Source organism: Polypterus senegalus, chromosome 10, assembly GCF_016835505.1.
Source record: "Polypterus senegalus isolate Bchr_013 chromosome 10, ASM1683550v1, whole genome shotgun sequence".
NCBI classification, from domain to species: Eukaryota; Metazoa; Chordata; class Cladistia; order Polypteriformes; family Polypteridae; genus Polypterus; species Polypterus senegalus.
Window position 1 is genome coordinate 161444770 of NC_053163.1, and position 23520 is coordinate 161468289.

Below are 23520 nucleotides of genomic sequence, written 5' to 3' on the forward strand. Positions count from 1 at the left end.
TCGTGTCATTTGCTTTCCTTCCTCCTTCAAGGCCGACATTCAGCAAGTCACTTCGCCTCCGCCGCTTCCCCTTTCCAACGCAGGCTGATGCCTGAACTTTTTATAGCATCCTCTTGAGCATCTGATGTGCGGTTAAGGAGAATCTGATTGTTTTACATGGTGGTTAAAAGCAGCGCTCTTGCTGCTTATGGGATGTCTTGAAGCAAGACCCACCACCAAGGGTTAAACACACTTCTACCTCACACCAGTGTGGTTTGTGAATTTACTAAAATGAGCCTTTTGTCGCTGTGATTGGGTGATGTACACTTGTAATGGATGCCAACTGCAAGCTCATTGCCTTTTACATCCGACTGTGTGGCACGCCGACGGTGGGGAGGCTTTGTTTCATAACCCCCGTGTTTCTTCTTCAATGTTTCTCACATGTGTTGTCTTCATTTTGGCCGTCTTTGGTGTGGTTTAGCAAAATGTCCATGAATAGGGTTCACAAGGCAAGCCGTGTACGGTTTACACAATGCAGCCACCGCCCGGGTGGGCCCACTTAGCAGCACCTTGGAGTGCTCATTGGTTGAAGCTAAAATCTGTTTGGTGTGAAGCTTCCCCCTTAAAACAGTGGCTGGGCCTGCCATGCACAGATTCTCCTAATCAGAGTTTGCGTTTCTGACTTTTTTGTATTTTTTTTGCATATCTAAATCACACATGGCAGGTGTGCTCGGGGCAGTAAGTTGTACGTAACATCGGATTGCAGACGGCAGGCCAGTCAATGTTGTTACTTTTGCCAGTTGCGTCCCATACTGGAGTAACGAGAAATTTCATTCAAGTCAAAACGTTTTCACGTCCTTGCGATTCGACCGTTTCACGTCACACAAGGAAGTCGATCCACTGACACTCGGTTACAGTCACAGAGATGGCGGGAAGAACAAAAGAAAAAAAAACTACAGCAGATGCTTAGTAGTAACTGTTGGATTGTAATCTGCATGAAAATAGAAATCAAGTGTTTGAAACAACTGCTCAATTCCGAGGAAGTCGTGATTGGCCACATTGTCACTGGTGACTCGTGTGCCTTTTGGGAGAGGCAGGCTGACAGTTTAGAAGTACCGTATATACTCGCGTATAAAAATCAATCATAAAATCAGACCCTGATTTATATGCCCGTTGAAAAATACGACACTTAAGTTTTTGGAATGGTTGTAGATACAGTGGAACCTCGGGTCACGAACGTCTCTGAACACGTACAGATCGGGTTACGACCAAAACGTTTTCCAAACTTTTGCATCTGTTCACGACCGCACACTCGGGTGACGAACAAGCCAGTTTCCCTTCCGGTTCGTACGCGCCGGTGATTTCCGCACGTGTTCAGTCTCTCCCTGTGCAGTACGTTGTTCTCGGTCAGACGTGCATCGCGCAGAGGGACTTTACCTCAAAACTGTAATCTTCTCTCCACGCAGCTTCCAGAACTCGACTCATGCAAGGTTAGTTTTCTTGGTTGTTTATGGTTAGTTTTTGTATAAATTACGGATTTGTCAAATGTTCATTTTTTTCCCTGTGCTTAAAATTCATTAAAAAAAAGTGTTTACAGCGAGCGTTTCGTAAGGCTGTAGCATCAACTCCTGCAATGTTAGTTTTCTCTGTTCAAGGCGGTGCTCAATGTTTTTACATTTAGTTTACTATTACACTGTGCATTCTATGATATAATGAAATATTTTTATGCTTAAAAATCTTAAAAAAAAAAAAAAGTGTGTATATATCTATATGTATGTGTGTGTGTGTGTGTGTGTATGTATGTATATATATATATATATATATATATATGCAGCTCATACGATCCTGAACAGATTAATTATATTTACATACAATCCTATGGGGGAAATTACTTTGGGTTGCGAGCAGAGTTTTGGAATGAATTCCGGTCGTGACCCGAGGTTCCACTGTGTAGGTTTGGTGATGTGATTTGGCAATGCCAGTTCGCAGAGCACACTTTTTTTGTCTTGTGCGTTTTTCTTAATACATCTTCTTGCCTCCTCCATTCTCTCATCAGTTTCTCAGACACATTGAATTTTGTGGCAGTTCTTTCACTACTTCAACGACTTTTAATTTAAAACCAGCTTCGTATTTTCTTCTGATCGAACGATCCATCGTAGATAATTGATGCTCTTACGATAAAGGTGTGTGAGAGATAAAAAAAAAAAACACAAAACAGTGCAAATGTTGCTTCGGAAAAGTTTGGATATCACCGTGTGGTCATGTAGGCACAATACATAGGAAGATAACGGGCGTGTGCTCCGTGGTGACTCTCTCTTTGGGTGTTAGCATATCGTAACTTGTTGGGCCAATAGTGGGAGTTTTCTGTGTTTGACTTGTATGACCGACATTATGAGGCTCCAACAATGATGGAAGGATTAAAAGCCAGAAGTCTATATGACCATCATCAAGTCCTTCCGTGAGAACCCTAAATCCAAAGAGGACTGTTTGATTTATGTAAGGTAGAATGCCCAGAGGGGACTGGATGGTCTCATGACCTCTGAACCCCTGCAGATTTTTTTTTTTTCTCCAGCCGTCTGGATTGTTTTTTTTTTTTCTGTCCTCCCTGGCCATTGGACTTTACTCTTATTCTATGTTAATTAATGTTGACATATTTTATTTTCTTACGGTGTCTTTTATTTTTCTGTTCTTCATTATGTAAAGCACTTTGAGCTAATTTTTGTATGAAAATGTGCTATAGAAATAAATGTTTGTTGTAAATGTTATTATAAAATACCTGAAATTTATACGGTAAGATCAATTAATCCCAGACTTCTCTGCGGGAGGACTTAAATGCGAGTGTATATGGTAGCTGTCGTCGTCTTCTTCTTTCAGCTGCTCCCGTTAGAGGTCACTACAGCGGATCATCTTCTTCCCTGTTGTCCTGTCCTCGTCATCTTTCTCTGTCACACCCATCACCTTCATGTCTCCTCTCACCACATCCATAAACCTTCTCTTAGGCCTTCCTCTGTTCCTCTTGCCTGGCAGCATGAGGTGGAACCCCGGCTGGTAAAATCTGATAATGCGTCGTCCCATTTCCATTCCTTTAAGACTTTAAGAACTTGTCACGTCTTTTGAAAGAGCAGAACTAATGAAGCTCTGCATGTTCAGATCTGGAAGGACTGAAGAGGGCTCAGGAATGACCGTAGTGCACTAATGGTTTTCAGAGCATTACACGCCATATCGGGTTTCACATATTAAAAGCTTGCACCGAGATTGCTTTAGTTAAATGCCCGGAGCAGTTTCCATGACGTCTTTCTTTTACCCATAAGCATCTGTTCTGCTAATGATTCCCAACTGAGCTGTCGTCTTTGGGCAATTAAATGCGTAGTCGCCAGCAAATGTCCAGGTGTAAATTGCAGGTTTTGTCAAAGGCTGTAAATCTAAAAATCTCATTCGGAGAGACGGGTTGAATTACTTCACTCCAGTGATGACTGAAGTTTGTTTCTGTAAGTTGAGTCACAGCCTTTGCAAACAAAAGGCCAGATTAGTACCTTTATATGGAAAACCATCCTGGCGGCCAGCTGCTTGCAAAGGGTGACCTCATTCTTTGACTATGTGTTTCGTCTGCCTCCATGGAATGCACTTGGCATCAAATCACAAGAAATGATTTCGAAAGGATCAGGCTGCACAATAACTGCATTCTGGCTCGTTCTACAGGAGCCCCCCCACCCGCCACCCTCTAAAGAATTATTTACTTTAAGCCCTTTAGGACTCAACAGCTTACAAGGTTTGTACAGTTCGATATTTTACTTTTTGAAGTAGTTTGTAAAAAGGATCCCTTCAAAAGTTGTCAACCTTAACATTTATTGAAACTTTATAAAAATCAGATGACCAGCAAAAACCCTGCTGATATGGCGTGTTGTAGCACTGACGATCGAGAAGGCGCCCAGAATCACCGGAAGCTTTAAGGGTCTTATAGTTGGCTTTGCAGACTGCACACCCCGTACATGAGAACACTTTGGGCAAGAACAGGCCATTCATCCCATCAAAGCTCGCCAGTCCTGTCCACTGATTTCTGAGTTGTGAAAGTCCCTGAAGTCCTCCTGGCCACCACACTACTTGGTCGCTTATTCCAAGTGTCTATCGTTCTTTGTGTAAAGAAAAACGTCCTGATGTTTGTGCGAAATTTCCCCTTCACGAGTTTCCAACTGTGTCCCCGTGTTCTTGATGTTTTTAAAGTCACCATCTTGATCCACTGCACTAATGCCCTTCATCATTTTAATCCGTCACTCAGGTCTCCTCCTCATCACCTGTAAAGGCTCAGCTCTTTTTAATTTTTCCTCCTAACTCATCCCCTGTAGCCCTGAATCAACCTCGTCACTCCACTCTGGACCTTCTCTTGTGTTGCTGTGTCTTTATGGAGACCCAAACTGCACCCAGGACTCCATATGAGGCCTCACCAGTGAGTTATAAAGATTGAGCAGAATCTCCTGTGACTTGAACTGCACACGTCAAGGCGCTATATAACCTGACAGTCTGTTAGCCTTCTTAATGGCTTCTGCACACTGTCTGGAAGTTGATAGCTTAGAGTCCACTATGACTCTTCAATCCTTCTCATAAGGTGGACTCTCGATTTTCAGACCTCCCATTGTGTTTTCAAACTAGTGCTGGGCGGTATACCGGTTTTTACTGAAAACCTTTTTTTATGGATTTCTTATACCGCAACACCGGTTTAAATTACCTAAACAACGTTCAGAACGTGCCGCAGCGGGAAACTATTTAAGGGGGACCTTTTTCACTGCTACACCGCTAAACACACACAACAGAGTACAGGCGGTAGTGGAGGTATTGCGTGGTGAAAATGGACAGAACATTCCGGAACTGAAGCTGTAGCAGACGATAAAGTTGAACATGATGATACAGAAGAACGTTTGCTGGTTAAAGGAGTCACGTCAGTTGCCTGGAAATACTTTGGATTTAAAATGTCGGATGTGAACCTTTATGTTCAAATGTGTGACTACTGTTTCTATACTACTGGATAATACTGCAAGCCAAGTTGTACCGGTTTAATTGGTTTTTAATACAGCGTAATGTACCTGGGTACTGTGTAATAGTGTGACGACATGTTGACTTTATTCTCATAATTTATCATTAAAGTAAACTTGGTCTTAAAATGAATATTTAATTTCCTAGATTTTCTCAAACCCCCGTTGTAAGTTATGTAGCACATTAAATGCTTTGTGTCAAGTGTCCCATGAGCCCAGTTGTTCATCGCTACGCGCTTCTTAAACTGACTTCCTCTACACGAAGAGGAGGCGCAGGCAGCGCACAGAATCCATTCACTTCATGATATTCCTGTGCCCTGAACATTTAGAGTGCGAAGATAAGTTCTTGATATCATTTTCATGATGAAATGCATTAAGGGCATGTTTTAATCATGTGGGGGCACCGTGGTGTGGAGGTTGCACTGCTGCCTCGCAGTAAGGGGGTCTCGGGCATTTCCAGCCTTGAATTTGCATGTTTTTCTGGTGGGTTTACTCGACGTGCTTCGGTTTCTTTTCAAAGTCATGTAGGATGTCGGGTTTTGTTCTGCTATATTGACCCTGCTAGTGTGTGTGTTGCTCGTATTCACCCTGCGATGTGCTGGCGCCTCATTCAGGATTTACTCCTGCCTCGCACACAATGCTTGCTGGGATGGCTGCCATCCTGAATGGATGGCATAATTAGACATGTAAAATGAAGATTTTTTTTAAGTTCTAAACACTCAAGTTTATAACTAGTTTTAATTTCACAAAGACGTTTATCATATGGTGATTGGTTATGTGGAGAAAGAAACAGGAAGGATAGGAACTGAGGGTTTGGTACGTCAGACAGACGGCACACATGCAATAAAGAAAGTCCGCTCCGAAGAACATCCATTGAATTCTGTGTTTGTTTGTGTCTCCGACCACCAGATCACAAACCCAACATTTACACAATATTTAAGATAAACCTGAGCGATACCCATTCATACATCCAGTTTTTTGGAGCCTCGTCACACCTGCCAATAAAGTTCTCTACACTGAACGTAGACCTGGGGACCCCTTACTGCGATGGAGCAGCACTACCGCCTCACTAGTGTGCATGTTTAATACCTGCTTTAATGCATTTCATCATGAAAATGATATCAAGTACTGTACTTATGTTAGCATTCTACATGTTCAGAGAGAAGGAATATCATGAAGTGAACGGATTCTGTGCGGCGATCGCAGAGGAAATCAAGTTTAAGAAGTGCGTCAGGGAACACAACACAAAGCATTGAATGTGCTGCATTAACTTATGACGGGGTTTGAGAAAGTCTAGTAAATGAAACATTGATTCTAGGGTGGAGTTTAGTTTACAACATTCTACTTTAATGACAAACTATGAGAATAAAGTGGAAATGTTGACTTTAATCTCGACATAAGCGTCAAGATTAAAGTGGAAATGTCGAGAATAAAGTCACCATGCCAACTTTATTCTTTTGATCACCACCTGGTGGTGTGTAGACGTCAATGGTGGGGGAGGATGCCGGTCAGGCCTGGTAGGCCCAAACGTATTGTGAGGGTCTGCTGGGAACGTCTGGCAGAGTCCCCTGTCAGAAGTAACTTCAACTCCCACCTCCAGCAGAACTTGACCACGTCCTGAGGGAGGTGGGGGACATTGAGGTGTGCTTCCCTTTGTGAGATACTGTATAAGCTGTCTATCCAGATGTAGATAAATTTGTTAGTCCCCTTGCAGATTATTGGAAAAAGTGCCACAAGCCTCATGAAAAGCACTTGTCCCCTCTGCCCTTGCATACCTTTAGTATGTCATTGAAAGAGAACACGTTTTGCGTATTCTACACTTTTTTTTTTTGTTTAAACATTTTATGGAATTTATTAAAATCCAATAACATTCCATAGACGCAAGTCAAATTTTACAAAACTAGGTTTGAAACAAATCAGCCTCCACCCATGAGATCGCAATTTTAAATACTTATTCTAAGATGTTATTGATCAGATCCTGCCAGGTTTTGAAAAAGTGTTGTACAAATCCTCGAAGTGAGAATTAGATTTTTTTTTTCCCAATTTCAAGTAATATATAACATCAGTAACCCACTGACTTAAAAAAAGGTGAGTTAGGATTCTTCCAGTTGAGAAAGAAAAGTCTGCGTGCTAATAGTAAAGTAAATGCATTACAGTTTGACACTTTAAGCCCATCTGAAAATACAAATCTGGTCTAAAATGACCAGGGGCCTCATGACTAAACGGTGCGTACGCCTGTTTCCACGCTCGCATTGCGATGTGTAAAAACTAAACTTGGCGTAAAGCCGCACACATTTTCATGCCAGCTCAATTCCTGGCATACGCAAGTTCTCCACTCGGTTTTGCAAACGGGCGGCACTTGGCCTCAAAGCAGTGCTGCTGTTCCTGTGTGGTGTCCCTTAATTTTTTTAGATCCACATCCCTGACGCGGCCTTCTCAAATGCACTGAAATGAACCGCATATCGTTTATTAGTTTAAGGCATCTGATTGTAATCGACCCGTAACCATATAGTGGTGCACAGAATGGCCAAACTATTCCAAATACTATAGCTGCTTTAGTGTTCTCACTCGGAGTACAGTAATCCCTCGTTTATTGTGGTTCCAAGGCCGGCTGCAATAACTGAATTTCCACAAAGTAGGGACACCATATTTATTTATTTAACGTGTATTTGGATGTTTTTAAACCCTCCCTATACTGTTTACAACCCACCCTTTACTCTATTAATAACAGGGACAACTGTTAAGCAATATGAAATCGGTAGATAAGTTTACAGTTACTGTATAGCGAAGTACACATACCTATATATGACGATGAAGAAAGCACAAAAAAATCACACACAGTACAGTGTAAAGTAAACCGCTCGGCGAGAAAGCTTGAAGCGAAATGGCCGCGACAGAGAGACAAGGGGAGGTGCTGTGGGATCTTGTCATCAGTCAAAGCACCAATCACGGGCCCGATTAGAAAGCAGGAAGCTGTGATTTGTCGTCTCCCTCCCATGTACCAATCACGGCCCGTGTTACAACACACTTAGTCACCAAACTTGTTTTGTTGTTCTTAGATTAGGAAATACTACTACTATATTTAAAAACCGTGAAGTAGCGAGGGATTACTGTATTCAACCCACTGTATCTTAGTGTGCAATCACAGCTGTACAGAAGCTGATCAGATTATTGGGGTACAGCTTCTAGCACACGCTGTCTCAGCCATGCACACAGTCTATTTGAACTTTACCAATACAGTATGGCTAATGCTTCAGAGCCTTTCCTGTAGGGACCTTGCCATTCAGAAAGAGTTTCATCCCGAGAGCTCTAAACACACTCAGTCAGTCCAATTGTTTCTGGTAGAACTAGTTGCACTTAAGTATAATCACCTCACTGTAAACTTGCACTACAGTTGTATTACACAACCGGAGTCGCTTTATAAAGCACGTATTTATATATGAAGACGACTGGCTACATAAGTCGATTTAGATTTCCAAGCGCCATCTTCTTGGAGTTCTTGATCTCATTTTTAAGATGAAATGCAGTAAAGCATGTTTATTACATATACAGATACATTTTAAACTTCATTAAGATAATGTATATGGTTAATAATTAAATATGTGAGGACACAATGGACAGTGAGGAGCTGGTGCTCCGTTCAGGTATTGTTCCTGCCTCGTGCTGTATGCTTGCTGGGATTGGCGCGACCCTGGATGGAGAGATGGATAGAATAGTTAATTAAACATATACTACGAAGATATTTCAATGTTCCTTAAAAGTTTTGAAGAATCGGCGTCCTAAACTTACAAATGGCTTGGCATCTATTACAGAGCCGATTGTGTGGCAGTTGGTTACGTGGACAGGAATTGGAGGTTATTACGTTTTGAGAGAGACAGTACTGCTACAATAAATTATTTCATTGAAGGCCGCACATGGCGCAGCAAACATCTTGTGGGAGGCAGGAACAATCTCTGGACAGGACACCAGTTTGTCACTGCCCCACCGTGTTCCAATGTTTAATACGTGCTTTAATTCTTATCATGAAAACGATGTCAAGTATCCATCTTAATAATTAAATTGTTCAGAGAGCTGTAATATTGTGAATGTCATGTGTTCTGTGTCCTGTCGAAGGAAGAGAGAGCCCATTTAAGAGCACGTAGTGATTCACACACACAGAGCACATAGAAGAACTCGCAGAAAGAAGCATTTAACGTGCTACTTTAGCTACGATGGAATCTGAGAAACTGAACGATTTTAAGATGAAGTTTATGACGTTCTACTTTGACAAAATAAACTACGTGGTTAAAGCAGAAATTTCGAGATTAAAGTTGACATTTGGACATTTTTTTCTCAGCTGTGTCTGTATTTTGTTTTTCTTTTCTCTGTAACCTAAGACGCTTCTATATGGCACTCAGCCTTTTCACGGTGACTTTGATATCTGACCATTTCTTATTTATTTATTTTGGCACTTTGCGACTTTCTGAACTTGAGCTTTTGAGTTTCTCTGCTACTCTGTCACTCGATCAGCTTCCTTTTGTTTATATCACTGAGTAAACCAACAAATAGTATGTTTTTCTTTGCCTCTACTTGGTATTCGCTGAAATTCTTCTTTTTCCCCTTTGCTTTTGCCATTGCCTTTTCACAGAACGCAAAACATAAGGGGGCTATTTATATTGATTTGCATATTCAAAGAGGAGTAATTCTGCGAGGGGTGACAGGCGCGTGCATGAGCATTACATTTCACGCTGACCGGGATTTATGTAGCGGAAGAACGTGGAAGTTGGTGTACACACAGATTTACGCCTCTGGATTTTTTTGTGCGTACATACATTTCCACTTTTGTCCATTCGCCATGTTTTCGTGTGAACTCAACGCACAGTGTTATGCATGAGGCCCCTGGACACAAATGTTGGGACCCCTTGAACAGACCCTAAATCATTATATTTATATAATACCCCCCAACTATTTGCTTTAATTTGTATCGCACATGTCTCCAATCGTGCATTCAGTCATTTGGCCAATTCAAATGGAATAAAAGTCGTCACTCTGGTGTGTAATGTCCTCGTGTGTCCCACACTGAACATGGACCAAAGAAAGCAAAGCAGAGTTGTCTGAGGAGATCAGAAAGAAAATGAAGAAACGAGCATGTGAAAGGCAAAGGCTAGAGAAGCTTGATGTTCCTGTGACGACAGCTGCAAATATCATGAAGAAGTTGAAGGTCCTGGGACTGTAGGCAACCTCCCTGGACGTGACCCCAGAATGGGCAGAAGGGTAGCTAGAATGGCAGACAAAAAGCCAAGGGCAACTTCCAAAGAGAGAGACAAGCTGAACTCTGAGGTTCAAAGTCCATTGGGGTCTGAGTACACCATCTGTTGCCTTTTGAGTGACAGTGGGTTCAATGGAAAGAGACTCCGGAGGACTTTACTGTTGGTTGGGGAAGGGGGACCATCATCATCCATCATCATCTTACAAATGAACACAGCTGGTAATTCATGAGTACCAAACCAAGTGGCTGTACTAACGTGCATCTTTTGGAACTCCTTTCTGTTGTGTGACAGGCGTGTCTTTACATTCTGTGTGCAGTTTTCACATTCACTGCATGTTCAGGTTTGATTGAATCCTTTGAGGTTTTGCCATTTTAGTGGGCCTCAGTCTTCACGAATAGCGATGGGAAATTGACCATTTTTGAACATCTGTACATCTGTCTGTAGTGAGTCATACAAATGGATGATCTCTGCGGCATGTGCGTGAGATGAGGTCTTTGCCGTCTCTTCGTTTTTCAGATAGTTATTTAAGGCACCACCAGTCTGCTGTGTGATTCTTGTTCACTTCACTTCACTTCTGCTTCTTTCAAGCCTGAACTGAATTGTTGACAGTGAAGGAGAACGGTCATTGGGTGTAGTTTGTCATAAATGTACAATACAGCAGCAACACTTTGTCTTCGGGGGTTTCATTTTGCTGATGTGCTGGCCCTGCTTGTGTTATTAGCGGCTAAGCGGGTTTTCTGATTCCTCGGAGGCGGAGCCCTCACCCCGACTCCGCCTCTCTCTTCTGGGCCAGACAGACACACACTGCCATGTGTAGTTGTTTAGAAGATGTATGTGGTGTTTGTTCTGTTCAACTTTTGTAATATATAAACATGTTAAAGTAATGTTTATATAATCATGTGAAAAAGTCTGTACACCCCACTAAAACAGCATATACAGTGCAGTGGAACCTTGGGTCACGACTAATTCGTTCCAAATCTCTGGTCGCAACCTGATTTGGTCGCGAACTGAAGTAATTTCCCCCATAGGATTGCATGTAAGTACAATTAATCCGTTCCGGATCGTACAAGCTGTATGTAAATATATATATTTTTAAAGATTTTTAAGCAGAAAAATAGTTAATTATACGATAGAATGCAGTGTAATAGTAAACTAAATGTAAAAACATTGAATAACTCTGAGAAAACTAACATTGCAGTCTCTTTAAAAACAAGCCTGGTGCCGCCTTTAACTCTGGCCTCTCTCTGTGTCTGTGTGTGTGTGTGTGCACACGGAGATAACTGAACACGTGCAGAAATCATCGGCGCATATGAACCAGAAGGAAAACTGGCTTGTTTGGCAAACTTTTTGGTCGAAACCCAATTTGTATGTGTTCAGAGACGTTCGTGACCCGAGGTTCCACTGTATAGTTAAAAATGTTAAAAGCATCATGTGACATTTATATTTTGTCTGTTGTAGAATTTAAATAAACGTAAATGCAAGTGTCACATGTGGAACAAGTAAGCCGACATTCACGTTTGTCACTAATCGGGCACAAATTTAGCGTTTGAACGTCTGTCGTGGTCTCAGATATTTAGTTGGCTCTTTGCTGTTGGTGTCTCAAATGAAAGAGCCTTCCTGAGGCCTGCAGAAAGAAGACCGTTGTCGCCTTAGCGTCTGGGATTTTAAAAGATGGTCAAGCTTTTGTCAAAACATTTTTAAAGAATTGGAATTTAAATTTTTAACTCCAGTACCACATAGTATCCATTGTTGTTGTTAAAGGTTGCTTTCTATTTTGTGCTTGTTCTTTCCATGAAGGATTAAGAAATCTAAATTACCAGAAATTAAAATGCAGGCAGAGTGTGACGCGTGATAAAACATTAACTCGGGACCATCTAAAGCCGAGCTGACCTGAATGCACGCTGGACTTGGGATGACAAGTAGTATGAAATATGAGGGCAACTAGACAGACAGAAGCTTTTACAGAAGCTCCAGAAATCAATAAATAATAAATACACAATAGAATTACTTAAAAGGAAGAAAATGTCTGACTTGTCTAAAGATAGAAAGATCAGGAGATGTTCTAGTCAGGCATATTATGGCAGGTGTAAAGGAGCCCCTGTGGTGGTGGTTGGCATTCTGATGATTTGTTGGATAAAAGACCTCAACGCTGCTCTGTGTGTGTGTGTGTGTGTGAGACGATAATTCAGAGTTAACAAGTATTGGTTTGCAGAGCACAATGAAATATGTAAGCATTTCTTTTTGGAACTGCCATGAAGAGAACTACTCAAATGGGTAACCCTTATCCATGAATGCCATTTTTATAACGTTTCCGTGAATGCGGGGTCTTGCAGACCACTTTAAACTGGTCAAATCTGCCTAAAAAGCAATACAATAACTTCAGGAATTCTCACCTCTGAAATGAAGTAAATATGATGTGGTTTACATGTTACCTTTGTAATAGTAATGCGTGTTTAGTGTTCACCAAATCTATCAAATACAGTCCTACGTCAGTGACACGTCTGATTCGCATACTGAAGAGTCACTCAGAATCTGCCTCAACTTCAACTTGTTTGCAGGCCAGACACTCGAGGGAACGCCCTGAATGTTGTTGGCAAACCAGAAGTTTGCACTGGGAGCCAGCGGCCTTTATCTTTCTCTCCTTCTACATTTGCTGCATCTCCACGGGGCCGTTTCAGCGGAACGGCGACTCCAGTGCTCTCAATGGAACGTCTGACACTGTGTCGTAGTGCTTGTTGTGTTTTCTCTTCTCTTTTCATTCGAATATCCAGATAACAGTGTCTTTCATCCTCTGTGTAAGGAAGAGATCAAAGCGTTCTTTTCCATCTGCTGGATTGACTCCGGAAGCTGGCATTCCCATTCGGTCGTCACGGACAATATTTCGACTTGCCGTTCTTCTGTTGCAAGGTTTCTTTGACCATTTATTTCTGCCGTCACGTGACATCATTTCAGCAGATTCCTCATCGCTTGTTGATATGTTATCGTCCTCTGAGTCACTGTCACGATGATCATCACTTGACACAGCGTCACGTCCACTTCATTTGAGTTGTCTGATGTATCGAAATCTGACATATATGTGCCTTCATTATTTCAGCACATCAACTGGACTTGCTCCTCCACAAACTACACACCAGCAATGTCTCAGGCAGGACTAAAAATCAAATCCAAAGAAAATACAAATTTAAATAGAAAATTCAGATATAAAATATAAAACTCTCATACAAAAATGGTAACATTTCCATGAATGAGGAGGTTCTCGGAGACCCCCAACTACTTTGTGCTACTGTAGCTCTTATTTGCACTAAGCTATTGAGAAGCGGATTTCGGCACATTTTTCAAGACAACACAAAATGAAAAGTCAGAAAATTTTCATGGCCGTCGTATTAGCTTGAAAGGGAAAGAATTTGAAAATCTGCGACTGGGGGTCTTGGAGAACCCCTCATTCATGGATTAGGGTTAAGGAAGTAAAGACAAGAATGTACTAGAATAAAGTCCTACACAGAATGTACTAAGAGATGATGGGCAGTAAATGTGGACAGTTGTCACATACTCGGAGATATCAAAGGGGAATGGGAGTTGACAGAAAAGACTTTCTATTTCCACCCCAAGCTACCAGCAGGTCCAAGTGAAAGTGAGCGTTAATCAGCACTGCTATGGAAATTCAGTTGTTTATAAAATAGACCTCCGCCCTTGTGTCTTGGACCCCCCCGGCTGCTGTGATGAGTGCCCGCTCTTCAAGAAGAGATAATAAAAACGCACAAACAGTTTCCTCCTGCCTGGTTCCTGTCATGTAACGACGAGATTTTCACTTCTTCCTCATGTGTCACCGTGAGTACGCTCAGCATCGTTCATAATGGCATTCACTTTTTGTCTGTCTTCTCTCCTTCTTCTTCTCCACCACATTCCGCCGGTCCAGAGGTCTGCTCCATAACCAGGCCTGCTGCCTTAATCAGCTTGTTGATTCGCTGGGCCCCTCTTGAAGCGTCAAACTGGGAGGCTTTTTTTTTTTTTTTTTGGTTAGTAGGGTCAATGACAGTTGTGCCATTTTGTGTTCCAGTAGTTTTAATGTGAAGCATTTTGCTGTTAATTGGCTGAAATGAGCAGGCAGCTGGTGTCAGGCAGTCCTACTTTATATATGTCACCATTCGCAATGTGGCTCTTTATAAGGCACTCCAGATCAGCACAGAATAGGAAATGCCAGACTTAATCCAGCAGCAACAGCAACATTTATTTATAAGATGAAATAACAATTGTGGTCGGCAGCACAGGAGCGCCGTAGGGGACTGGACTTTCTCCGGTCTTGTTCAGCCAACATATGTCAGACTTCCAATGCAACATTCGCTGATGACACTGCAATTGTGGGCTGCAACAGGAGTGGGCAGGAGGAGGAGTACAGGAACCTAATCAAGGACTTTGTTAAATGGGGCGACTCAAACCACCTACAACTGAACACCAGCAAAACCAAGGAGCTGGTGGTGGATTATAGGAGGACCAGGCCCCTCATGGACGCCATTATCATCAGAGGTGACTGTGCAGAGGGTACAGACCTATAAATACCTGGGAGTGCAGCTGGATGATAACCTGGACTGGACTGCCAATACTGATGATCTGTGCAAGAGAGGACAGAGCCGACTAAACTTCATTAGAAGACTGGCGTCCTTCAACGTCTGCAATAAGATGCTGCAGATGTTCAATCAGACGGTTGTGGCGAGCGTCCTCTTCTATGCTGTGGTGTGCTGGGGAGGCAGCATAAAGAAGAGGGACAAACTGGTGAGGAAGGCAGGCTCTATTGTGGGCACGGAGCTGGACAGTCTGACATCCGTGGCAGAGCGACGGGCGCTGAGCAGACTCCTGTCAATCATGGAGAATCAACTGAACAGGATCATCTCCAGACAGAGGAGCAACTTCAGAGACAGACTGCTGTCACCATCCTGCGCCACTGACAGACTGAGGAGACCCCACACTGCGACTCAGGGGGGTAAACGTTAACATTATACAAAGTTATTGTTTCTTATACCTGCATTGTTGTTCCTCTTTAATTTAATATTGTTTATCAGTATGCTGCTCCTGGAGTATGGGAATTTCCCCTTGGGGATTAATTATCTATCTCCTTTCATATATGTGCCTTTCCTGTCTGTCTGTCTGATCCTGCCAACTACGCTGTCTGTCTGTCTGTCTATGCATAGGAGTCCAATTAAAAACAGAAGGTGGTTGGAACAAAAACCCACAGCCACAGGGGGTCCCCAGGCTGAATTTGGGAACCCCTTCTCTATACCATTCCTTGCACAAGGTGGAAGTTTGTCAGGCGTCATCACCTACAAGAAGTGAAATGGAGTTTATTTCCTTACGTTGAGCTTTAGTAGCAACTAGAAAGAATTCTGTTTTGCTGTTTAATTTTAAAGAGTTGTGCACAACTCATCTTTTAATTTCTTCCAGGCAAGATCCGTTAACATCCATTTTTTGAGACTGCAGTGATTCTGTCACCTGTGTAGAAATTCTAACCCAACCCAAAGCTGCTAGCATTATGGACAAGTGAGAGCAGGTGGATACAGACAAGCAGAGGACTGAGCCTCGGACCCCCAGGATCTCCTCCTTAGGGTGGACCTGCTGTCACAATGACTGACAGAAACGTTAGACAGAGCCGTGTCTGAGATATCCGCAGTGCCGTCCATTCTGCACAGTAGAACAGTGTGGTGCTGCCCTAAAGTATGTCGACATTAATAGTCTGCTGGCCTAAGTAAATCGTTGGCGCCTCTGAGAAGGTCAGTTGCTCAGCTGTTGTGCACCCCAAAGACGGGCTGAAATGGCTTCATGTGGTCGGGTTATTAGTCAAGTCATTAAAGTTCTTGAGTGTCAGAAGTCACTGGACTGAAGAGAGAACGGAGGGAGCAGTCAAACTAGAATGGACTCTTAAGTTTAGGGATGCAGAAGCCACTTTCAAATCAGCTGTCACAGACCCTAACCCTAACCTTATCAATGTGTGTGACAACTGGGACCATTAGATGAAGGTGGGATTTGATGAGTGTGCTGGGGACGGGATCTGCTATACAATTGACAGAACAGGACTTGGATGGCCGATGATGAAATTAAGCCAAGTCTGGTAAAAGAACCTGACGGACAGGGAAGATGAGTGAGGGGAAATAAAGCAGCAGGGCGGACAACTCGCATTTGTGACATTTTTGTTTAAACGTTAAAGAATTTAATTGAGCAGCATGCAAACTGAAATAACTCAGAAAACGCAGAGGGGGGCGGAAAAATCTATCATGGCCTCTCAGTTACTCTGCCCTTGGCTGTGATTAGCATATCTCTGTAAGCCCTTTGGTGGTCAGAGAAGTCCCGGGCACACACAGTGAGGGGAGGCTTAACGCCACAGTCTCTCAAGGCATCCGTCAGCTGCTTTCATAGATCACAGAGCAGAATTAAACTGCAGAGCCAAACCGCAAAGGAGACATTTATCTAAAGCTGAGCAAGGGATGCTGGGTTAGAGCGGTCAATGAGAGAGATCAGAAATGGAGGCAGTTAGGCTAAAGGAGTGTCTTAAAGAATTTGAACATTTACAGTGAAACAAAAGGAGGATTGGACTGCAAAGGGCACTGCTTTATGGTGTCAGAGGCTCCGCAGAGAAGCCACGATGTGCAGACCAGCAGGGGTAAGAGTTTAGTTCTTAGCAAACATGTAGGAATGGACTGTAAATATTCAAAATGAACAAGACAATGGGGTGGCATGGCCCTTCTGATACATCTGTGCCAATGTCACTTTAGTGACACTGCAGGAAATCGCTCTGTAGCGGTTTAAAACCCAGCTAAGATTCACACCGCCTGATAACGATGTTTTTATTAATTTATTTTTTCTTTGTGGATCCCAGAAACACACCCAGCCTTGGTCTGACTCCTGTGCACACCCTCACAAGGAGATAAAAAGTAAATGGCAATAAAACAGAAACTGAAGAATGTATTAAACACTAATAATAAATGAACTATAACTGATACTTTTCCTCAGCCGGAAAAGTAGAGTGTGCCCTCCTCAGGGTTGGGAGTGAGATCCTGCCCCAAATGGAGGAGTTTAAGTATCTCACGGTCTCGTTCACGAGTGAGGGAAGAACGGAGCGGGAGATAGACAGGCAGATTGGTGTGGCGATGCGGGCTCTGCATCGGTCTGACGTGGTGAAAAAGGAGCTGAGCCGTAAAGCAAAGCTCTCAGTTTACCCAGTCGATCTCCGTTCCTACCCTCACCTATGGTCATGAGCTATGGGTAGTGACCGAAAGAACAAGATCGCGAATACAAGCGGCTGAAATGAGTTTCCTCTGCAGGGTGTCTGGGCTTTCCCTTAAAGAGAAGGTGAGAAGCTCGGAGTAGAGTCGCTGCTCCTCCACATCGAGATGAGGTGGCTCGGGCATCTCCCTGGTGAGGTGTTCCGGGCACGTCCAACCGGGGGAAGACCCAGGACACGCTGGAGGGACTGTCTCCCGGCTGGCCTGGGAACGCCTTGGGATTCCCCCGGAAGAGCTAGAAGTTGTGGCCGGGGAGAGGGAAGTCTGGGCATCTCTGCTCAAGCTGCTGCCCCCGCAACCCGACCTTGGATAAGCGGAAGAGGATGGATGGATGGATATAACTACACAAACTGACGATCCCACCCCAGTTCCCTTTACGGCAATTTATACAATAAACACAAATTCAACAGTAACCAACAACTAACAAAAACCACACAAGGCAAGTCCATAAAAAAGGGCAACTGATGTAATGAAATGGTGGAGGTAGACAGTCCAGAGATCAGCTCGCTGTATGTCAATGTAAAGAACAGTCCTACCGGATGTATGATGGGATCAGGAGCGCTCCTTCTTCTCTTCTCAGGGCGACTACAAATCCTAATCCAGTCCTCGCGCAGCAAGAAGGCATCAGACAGTCCATACACCAAAACAGGAGACAATCCAGGACTAAACAAGAATCCACAGGCATTGAACGGAAAAGCAGACACACAAGTCACTCCAGACGTGAAACAACAAAAAAAACCCTCTTTGTAACTGGCCTCCTTTTTAAATCTCCTTGTACCCAGCAGCCCCTGCACCCTCAGTGGACGAATAATCAGTGCCACTGCACGGAGTTGAAGTTTTCACTCCCCAGTAGCGCCACTACAATGAAAGATTTTACAATACAAGCAACTGGTAGTGCACTGTAATATAAAAATGATCACCTTAACTTGTTTAATATTTAGTATGTGCACAAATGTAGCATAAAATGAACCAAAGGTGCCTCTTCAGTCCTGTTTAATTTGGAACTAAACACATTGGGTTTTCACGATACCAACCTATTAAATTTTAATAAAATGCCAAGAACAGAATTGAAATTCATTACCGTTTTTGATACCCAGTACAGTATAGAGAGAATGTACCTCAATATAAAACGTAAGTGAATGGCATCTCCACCAGCATTAAATCTTTACACTGATGAAAGCCAATACCGCAAATGTTCATGTTGGTCATTAAATGCAAATCAAGTAGTGCACTTCCAGCCGAGTCCAACAATCAGTAGTCATTCTGGGGTATTGAGTGTTAGATAAGGGAAACCTTTTCATTCAAATGAAATTATCACAAATCTGCAACATAACAAATGTGAAGAAGAATATTCAGTACTAGCCCACCCGCGGCGTACCATACACCGCATAATCAGGACGGTTTTTTAATGATTTTTAAGCACAGGGAGAAAATGTAACATTTGAAAAATCTAATGTAATAAATCAGCAAGGAAAAGCAACATTGTAACAATGCACGGAACGCACCAACACACAATCGTCCATGACTGAAAACTGGCGGACCGTCCTCGTGCCTTGGAAGTCCTGCCAGACGGAGGGATTGGGGGGTGCACGGCGCGGAGTCTGGAATGGGAGGAGAAGAGGAGGACGTCCATTCGGCTCCGTCCGTCATGCTAGTCTGCTGATTTCTTGTTCAGTATGCACTGCCCACTCATGTGCCCACCTCCAACTCGTCACTTGAGTCATCGTCTTTAAACAGTCCAGATGTACCTGTGACTGACGTAGACTTTTCATTGCTCTGTGCGGTTTTGGCTGCTTTTCTATATATAATCCACCAAGACACCCGACCACGGTATTAGCAAGGTGGGAGGGGGGTGTGAACAAAGGGTTGGGACGCAACCAGTGGGAGCGTATGAGTCGCACTTAGTGGGAATTCCACGGTTTGCAGCCCGAATTGGGTTCAACGGCTTACCCACGCCGGGTAGACACACGCTCAATGTCATGCATAATTATGTATTGATGGTTGAACACTTCTGAAAAGACACAGTTGTGTAAAAAGGGGAGGGTTTGAGGATACAACAGAAAGTGAATGAAAAGATGGAACTCTAGACTTTTCATTGCTCTGTGCGGCTTTGGCTGCTCTTCTATATATAATCCACCAAGACACCCGACCACAGTAGTAGCGAGGTGGGAGAGCGGTGTGAACAAAGTGCAGGAGCATCTAAGAAGACGCATGTTTGTCGCGGATGTGGATTGCTGTATGTAGCGTGTAAAACAGTTTGCTATGGTGCACGCGTCGCAAGGTCGTAACCAAAACTCGGTTTTTAAAGACTGCTTACTTCATTGTGTTTTAACCTCAGTTGTAAAGGAATGTTTTAAGGAACCCATGGGATACCCCTCGGTTTTGGCTGCTTTTCTATATATAATCCACCAAGATACCCGACCACGGTAGGAGGGGGGTGTGCACAAAGTGTAGGGACGTAATGAGTGGGAGCGTATGAGTCACACTTAGTGGGAATTGAACGGCTTGCAGCCCGAATGGGGTTCAACGGCTTACCCACGCCTCTCTGCGCCGGGTAGACACACGCTCAATGTCATGCATAATTATTTATTGAATGCTAAACACTTCTGGAAAAACACGGATCAGTAAGTGAATGAAAAGATGGAACTCTGGAGAGAGCAAAATACAACACAATAGTGAACCCACGGCATAACAAACACTCAGACGTGCATGTGGACTCTTACCACAGATAAAAGGGACTAACTGGGTGGTCGGTGAGTTTTTGCGTCCGGGCAAATGGGCAGGCAGTGTGAATGCCTAGAGAGCGAGGGTAGACGACAGCCGGTGAAAAAGGAGTGTTGGTGGGCAGGAAAACGTGTTCCTGCAGGAGCATCTAAGAAGACGCATGTTTGTCGCGGATGCGAATAGCTGTATGTAGCGTGTAAAACAGTTTGCTATGGTGCACGTGGTCGTGCGTCGTAACCGAAAAGTCTTTAAGTCTAAAAGTTTTTGAAGACTGCTTACTTCATTGTGCTTCATCCTCAGTTGTAAAGGATTGTTTTAAGGACCCCATGGGATACCCCTCGCAAACCGTTTCACATGCTGCATATGGCGATTCACCTCCATGAGAAACATGCCTCTAGGAACAGTCGACGTAGCTCGGAGGTGCACGACATGCACATGACATTAACCTGACCTGCACTGCATGTGGCGTCTACGACAGACGAATATAAATGATGCCATTTTTTTCTATGTCGTCGCGTCCGAGTTGGTGGGGGTGGCCCTGCGCGTTGTCGTCGTATCCAATGGTCTTGGAGTTAGTGGGCGTGGCTCCTTCCTGCGTGCGCCATAGGTGTCTCACTTGTCGGCGGCTTAGTGAATCCACGCCCCTTCCGGCGTGCTTTCCATGGTTGTCTTGCCTTAGTGAATTATATATATAGATGTTACTGGCAATGTATGAAATGCAGGCATTGTATAGAAAGCCCAGTGTGTTTAGGCAATTTCTCTAGGCGTTGTATGTAATACCTAGGCATTAAATAGAATAACAGATGCTATTTAGGCAAAGTATTGTCTTTTGGTATTGCATAGAATGCCTAGGAAATGCGTGACACGTTGTTTCATACTTTGACATCCAATTTTTGGCATTTCATACATTGCCGGTAACATATATATAAAAGCCAAATCCCATTGACTCGCTCATTATGAAATCTCCCAAACCATAAGGACTTGGGACTTGAAATTTGGAATGTCGGTTACCCTTGGCCCATAGGTGCTCACTCAGAAACCGTTTGAAAAATTGTGGTCCAAATACAAAATTTCTTAGTTTTTTTTTTTAGACCCGTTTGTATGTCTGTCCGCTTTTCACAAGAGAACTACTTCACGGATTCAAATCAGGTTTTTTCCTAGAATTCCAGTTGATTTTGCGACTTCTCTCATAGTTCGCTTGCAGGAGTGATATTTGTGCTAATCCGAGGCAGAGGCTGTGGGCAAAGGGGAGGGGGCAGAGTGATGCCCGCAGTGGGGAGTCGGGCAGGGCCCTCCTCGCTGTCCTGTTTCACTAATACGCGGGCGAAGCCGCAGGGGATGGCTAGTATGTGTAAAGGGATACTCCATCCAAAACGGATATTTTAACAGCACAAGTTCTTCCCTGCCTCCAAAGAACTTCATCGCACATGGCTGTAGACTCTGCTTTTGACTCGCCTGTCGGAGAGCACTCGAACAGACCAGTTTTTAATGTTTTTATACAAACCTGTTGCCTTTTGCTTGAACTTTGTTTAAAGCATCGTTATGTTCTTTCCAGATGCCATTCTTTTTTTAAATTGGCTTCTTGTGGACCATCTGGAGGTACTGTCGGTGAGCAAATTGCAAATGCTTGACATTTTTTTTTTTTCTGTCTTCAGGCCTCTGGGGATTTTAGTATTACTTTTGTAATAAGTGGCCTCGCTTTTATGCACTAATCACATTTTTCCAGCACTGCCTAAAATTAAAATGAACAAAATTGTTTTTTTTTTGTCTTGTATATCATCACATGCATCTCGCAAAGTGCTTTTTATGTACAGCACAGCATTTTCAGACCAATGTGATATCCTGGTTCTGCTGCTCTTCTTCTTCTTCTCTTCCCGCTTGTAATGGGGGTCGATGTGCCGCATTTGAGTCTTGAGAATAGAAACCATTATTCTCATCTGGACAAAGCTGGCTGCTCTGTTAGGATTCTCTTGTATGATTTCTTCAGTGCCATTCAGCCATCCCTGTTAAGCGGTAAACCCAGGACTAGGAAGGTGTCTGAGCCTGTGGTGTCCTCATGATGGACTCAGTCAGTCAGTCAGACAGACCACCGTCTGATGGTGTGAGCAACACTGGAGCACCACAAGGATCAGGCCCGTCTGCTTTACTCGTCATTCACACTGTTCACCTCCGGCTAGAAATAGAACAGCAGGTCAGGTGACTTGCAGAAATTTTCGGGTGATTCTGCACTTATTGGGGTGCATTGACGAGGAGGGGGAGAACGTAGAGAATTGTCTTCAACGTGACACCAGCAAAAACCAAAAAAACTGCTGCTTGATGTTTGCCGCACCTAAGAGCCTCAACGCCCGGTCACAATTCAAGGAGTGGATTGTAGAGGTGGTGCACTGCTACAAGTGCTTGGGGGTCCACATCGGTGACAGGCCGGACTGGTCTTGGAACACACAGGAACTAGAGGAGAAAGCGCAGAGCAGTCTGTTTTATGTTGGGAGATTGGGTTCTGGTAAGGAGTGTAGTGACCTCCCTTATGTCTTCTACAACTCTGTGATGGCCAGTGTGGTGTGCTGGGCTGATAACATCACTTTAAGAGAGACCCACCCAATCAACAAAGTGATAAAAGGGGCAGACAAGAAGTTACTCCTGCATTGTAATTGTAGTTGTGCTAACAATTCTTTGTTCAGGTGGTCCTTATGGCTATAAATATACAAAAGCATCTTTAGCACCTAGGTGATGACTTGTTAATCTTAAATGTAATGTCCCATATATGGACCATTTTATCATCCTGTCTTAGATTACATGAAGAGATGCATGATGCTTTACCTTCAAGGTCAGGGGCTACCTTGGGGGGTCTGCATTCCAGTGTGATCTCCTCCTACTTCGAGCAGTTAAACAAAAGGCAACGTAATGGAAAAGCTTCATAGGCTAAGTGTTCTAAACAGGTTTTCTTGTACAACTTGGTCGCAGAAATGCAGCACACGACACAGAAGTTGTTGTTCTTTGTCAACAGTGAGGAACTTCCTCAGGGTGATGCCCCTCTCTCTGAGCCCTAGCAGCGGGCATCGAACACGGGTTGATGGATTCACAGCTGCCATTTGTACCCCTTAGTGGCACAGCCTGGCGGCCAGCTTTGTGACGCAGCCATCGGACTGTAATTTATTTCTCGGATGGGCTTTGGGTTTGTGTGCTCCAAAGTCTCGCTGACTGTAATGTGGTCTATTTTTGCTAATCTCTATAGACTGTCCTGTAAAGCTGCAACTTTTGGGTATGTTTATG

General features: G+C 43.5%; 1 protein-coding gene across 2 annotated transcripts in view; it reads left to right on the forward strand.

Annotated features, from left to right (window-relative positions):
* Positions 1-23520, forward strand: part of dapk3 (death-associated protein kinase 3) — a 58602-nt gene that overhangs the window by 17872 nt on the left and 17210 nt on the right. The window lies entirely within an intron of this gene.